Genomic DNA, 5,000 nt, shown 5'->3' with positions numbered 1-5,000 from the left:
CACACATATACACACACACACACACACACACACACACACACACACACATATACACACACACACACACACACACACACACACACATATACACACACACACACACACACACACACATACACACACACTCTCTAAGGCGGAGCAGTGTGTCCTGTATGTCTCTTACCAGCTAACGTATTTCTAGATGGAGCATGAATATGGAGCGTCTACTCCAGTTCACGCAAACACAAATGTAAAATTTCAAGTCAAAAGGAATACTTGGAATTGATGGTGGAGGTAAATATTCATGAAAAAGGACAAGTTTGTGAACGGGCAACACAGATTTTGATAATGAACAACTAAACACGTTACACACTGGACCTTTAAATGAAATTAACTGTTGACACAATACAGTAACGTGAGATATTTAAATTAGCTGATACATGATTAAACCTCATTGGCTCTTACCAGTGTATCTCTGTGTGTACTTCGTCCACAGCAATCTCCACCAATCAGTCCCAAAACCTCCCAGTTAGAGAGGAAATGTCCTAAACATATTTTTAGTAAATCTTTACAATCAATCCCTGAAAGAACCGAGCAGGTCTGACTTATTGCACCGTCCAAATGTTCTTCAAAACTTGACATTTTTAGCGTGTAACTTTGCACGTTCCTTGACGCGACCGGCGTTTAAAGTTAAGGTGAGGGACATCCAGCAGCACCATAACTATCCCGTAAATTAACTGTCGTCGATCCAGACTACCGTTGGCACAACCCACAGCCATGACAGACGACCTACAAACTATTCATTTCCCGACTGCTTGCACACTTCACCCTCCCGTTGTCCTCGAGTCAAATTTGACCCGTTTTCAAAGTTTCTGCATCATAAATTTGGGTTTTCTTTCAACCAAATTGCCCTAAAATAACATGGGACGGTTCCTTAAGACGCTCTTCACGAAGGAAATTAAGGATCACACACACATAATTGGGTGTAATTGGCTACCAAATTGGGAGAAAGGGGGATAATATCTGATACAAATTCATGAAAAAGGAAATGTGGGAACATAGGGCCTAATTTTGAAAATAATCTTAGAAATGTGGGAACATAGGGCCGCTCCCCTATCACAGGACCATAGGACACAATTGACCTCTCGCCGGCCCCTCCCCCAAAACGGCCATTGCCCAATCACACATCATAGCAACCGTTACTATGTGAGCAGGTCCGACAAACACTGACTCCAAGCAAGATGGTGAAGCGGTGCGCCCACGGCGTTTGTAAATCGGACACTAGATACCCCGAGAGATTGTCTGGAGGAGTTGTGTTCTTTCCATTCCCAAAGCCGAAGACACAACGTGAGCGGTGACGGCCCCACTCCCAGTTAAATGTCGAACATTACGAAGCATAAATACGTCCGCTCAAAGGTAAGGCTAACAGCTAACTAGTTACCGTGTTGTCTAGATCTACTAACTAGAGGCAAGAACACAAAGTGGACCAAAGTTATGATTACCATGGATATCATTGCCAGAATGTTAACTACTCTCTAAGCTAAGTTTAACGAGCCCTTTAGCTTTAGCCAACATTAGTTAACATGTTAGCTAACGCTAGCTACATTAGCTGCTGTTGTGTTGGGTCTTTGAGCTCCCCAACTTTATTTTTCGTCAGTTTACAACAAAGTCGAACATAGCGCCCCAACAAGCAACTTTGAATAATTTTGTTTTTATCTTTCATGTAGCATTTTATGAACGGAAAACCTACCCCCGAGTTCCCCAATCCCACATTTGAGGTACAGGTCATGGGGTTTCTCAGATTTCGCTTGAGACCGGTAAGCATTAGCCTCGATAGTAGTCGTGTCTCCTTCATTGCGTATTTTTATATTTTGAATATATCCCTCCACTGCATACTGTAACCCCTTTTGCCTCGATCTGGAGGATATAGCGGAGGTATTGCTCCATAAAAGGTCACTGACACGCACGGGTATACCTCTTCCCGTCATGGCAATCTGTCGCGCTGGTCGTGTTTGACCATTTGTTTGTCGGACGTAGCAACAGTAACTAAGGGGGACGGGGCTCGGCGAAAGGCTAATTGTCCGTCTTCTCTCTGTAACGTTTTCGAAGGTTTCAGTGTTTTCCTCCAAATGTGGCTGTATTATATTCTCATTTCTGAGTGGCGAGTTTTCTCAAAAGCATTTGGTTGTGTGTAAAGTAAAATATGCAGAATTCCCTAAACATCACTATCTAGAGCAATTAAAAAGAATCTGAAAGCAATTTTTTCAGTTCTTCTGATCTCAGACTCTGAGTGCAGCGTTTGAGGATTGGTTTCCATTTTTTTTTTTTTTTTTTTTCATTTCTCAATTTCCCCTCGATGGCGTTTGGCTCACAGTGAAAGTAGGTCGACCGCAGTGGAAGCTTGGCTTCCCTCCTCGCAGACGCCTCCTCACTTTGGCTTTTTCTCTGCTCCGTCTGCACGCATCACGCACACACACACACACACACACACACAAACATTTGTTTCACTATCTTTGTGGGGACCCGTCATTGACATAATGCATTCCCTAGCCCCTTACCCTAACCTTAACCATCACCACTAAATGCCTAACCTTAACCCTTACCCTCACCCTAACCATAACCTAATTCTAACCCTAATCCTAAAACCAAGTCCTAACCCTCAAACAGACCTTTAAACTTGTGGGGTCCAGCATTTTGGCTCCACAAAGCTGTGCAGACCCCACAAGTATACTGGACTCCCCGGTTTTTGGACCCCATGAATATAGTAAAACAAGCACACACAGACACACACACACACACACACACAAACACACCAGAGATGTTCACAAGTCATTTTTTGGAAGTTCAGTCTCTGGCCATCTGATCTGGCCCTAACACTGTAATGTTAAATGTTATGAATTGAAAGCATGTCCTGTAGCTACCATCCATACAGTGCAGTATCAACATCAGTTGTGGGATAACTTTATGAGGTCTACTTAACACATCCCTCTAGCCCTCGGACCTGGTGAAATATTAACCTAAGTTTGTCACATCATATGGATCCAACTATAAATATACAATGTGCCTGTTCCCAGCATTAGCACAACACTTAGCGATGGTTAGCTTGTTACCTGTGGTGATATATGCTAAATGTAACGTCTCTTTCACTCAAAAAAATCTAATGTCGAAATGGAAATCAATGAGAGTAGTGGCAGCGCCACACCAGTTACACAACATGCATCTCAGTGTCTGGCCTGGCTTCTCCCGAATTTCACAACCGAGCATAATGGCGTCTCGTTCATGATACGATCTCGTATTTTACGAAAATAGTTCACCGAAACATGTTTCTGAAAACATTTTGAGAGAGAAATTGTCATGGGACAGCTGTCCTGAGGGTGTTTGTGTTTGTCTGTTTTCCCGCTCTCTCGTTTTTTCCCTGTCTGTCTGTCTGTCTGTCTGTCTGTCTGTCTGTCCAACAGGTTCTCACACTCATCTCGTAAAATACGGACGCTTGGTCAGGTGCCTTTGTCGTTCTTATTGACGCTAAAAGTCTCCTTTAGCGCTATAAGTAAACGCGCTTGGTCGGGACTATTGCCGTCCCTTTTGACACAGTTATGTTAAGGAAAGGGTCGTGGGTGGGCGTACGGTTCTGTGACACGCGGGAGGAAAATAAAAAGCAACTATAGCAACCGTGACAAGCGGGATGCGAACCCCGCTCTCCTGGGTGAAAGTCCTGTGTTTGTTTGACCCATCCACCCCCCCAACCAACCTCCATACGCGGAAATTCGCCCTTACATACTACTCTCTAAATCCTCTCTAACTGCTGGTCTCCCCGGTGCGTTACACAAATACGCTGAAAGACGCCTTTTTCGTCACATCAGACGCTGACAGCCACTGTCCAAACGTCCTTATTTTACGAGTTCGGAATGAGAACGGGTTGGTCTGTCTGTCTTGCCGGGGCGGCGAAATGTAGGTCAAGGGGCGTGGCGGGGCGAGCTACCTACCTGCACTGCTGCTGGCTATTCTTCATCACCGCTGCTCAGCTGTTACAGATTCTCTTAATCACGGCTGCAGTATTTAGCCCAGTTGGAACCTGCATTCGACGCCAGATAGTTACCATTACCAAAGTGGTAACTTGGCTCTCAGTTGTACTACGTTATAAAGTTTTTTGCCTTTCTTTTTGTTCCTCGTGCTCCGTACTCATCTGTTTCTCCTCTCTTGATTCAGACCGACACTACTAGACCTGTTTGCCGTTTGCCGCTGTTCTACCAGCTCCTCGCCTCTCTGCCGTGCCACCCTCAGCCGGGATCCCCGTGAGCGTTTTGGACATACTACATCCTGTCCACACTACCAGCGCTGCAAGCTGTCCCTGCCTTCCTTGCCGTTTTTTTGTGATCATTCATTAAAAGATACTTAAACCTTCCTCTTTGTATTTGTGTCGTGATCCTCTGTGTTCTGGGTCATAGCCACAGCCGTAACAGAAATAGGCCGTGCAGCTGCTGAATCTGTCTTCATTTCAGATCAACAACGGTCAGTTTAAAAGATTTTCGTCAGATTTTGAGAGGCGGCGAGTCATGTTTTAACGTTAAGTGTTCCTTTTGGGCCAACACTAACCATTGATAGTTTGGCACTACGGCAGTAAGTGGTCGGCGCACGTTAGCAGTGGGCACTACGGCAGTAAGTGGTCAGCGCACGTTAGCAGTGGGCACTACGGCAGTAAGTGGTCGGCGCACGTTAGCAGGGGGCACTACGGCAGTAAGTGGTCGGCGCACGTTAGCAGTGGGCACTACGGCAGTAAGTGGTCAGCGCACGTTAGCAGTGGGCACTACGGCAGTAAGTGGTCAGCGCACGTTAGCAGTGGGCACTACGGCAGTAAGTGGTCGGCGCACGTTAGCAGGGGGCACTACGGCAGTAAGTGGTCGGCGCACGTTAGCAGTGGGCACTACGGCAGTAAGTGGTCAGCGCACGTTAGCAGTGGGCACTACGGCAGTAAGTGGTCGGTGCACGTTAGCAGTGTACTGACAGAAGTATGCCTAATGAGA

At 45.9% G+C, this 5,000-nt stretch overlaps 1 protein-coding gene and 1 long non-coding RNA gene across 2 annotated transcripts in view; both read left to right on the top strand.

Moving 5' to 3' along the window:
* The window catches only part of LOC116059788, a 20,627-nt gene extending 17,580 nt beyond the window's left edge, over positions 1 to 3,047 (top strand). The window contains exon 4 of the long non-coding RNA XR_004107371.2: positions 2,823 to 3,047. This is a non-coding gene — a long non-coding RNA (uncharacterized LOC116059788). The remainder of the gene's footprint in view (positions 1 to 2,822) is intronic.
* LOC116048446 (VPS10 domain-containing receptor SorCS3-like) overlaps positions 1 to 5,000 on the top strand; it is a 1,378,075-nt gene that overhangs the window by 659,343 nt on the left and 713,732 nt on the right. The window lies entirely within an intron of this gene.

This window comes from Sander lucioperca, chromosome 4, assembly GCF_008315115.2.
Source record: "Sander lucioperca isolate FBNREF2018 chromosome 4, SLUC_FBN_1.2, whole genome shotgun sequence".
NCBI lineage: Eukaryota > Metazoa > Chordata > Actinopteri > Perciformes > Percidae > Sander > Sander lucioperca.
The sequence above is the reverse complement of the archived record's forward strand: the minus strand, read 5'-3'. Positions and strand labels throughout refer to the sequence as shown.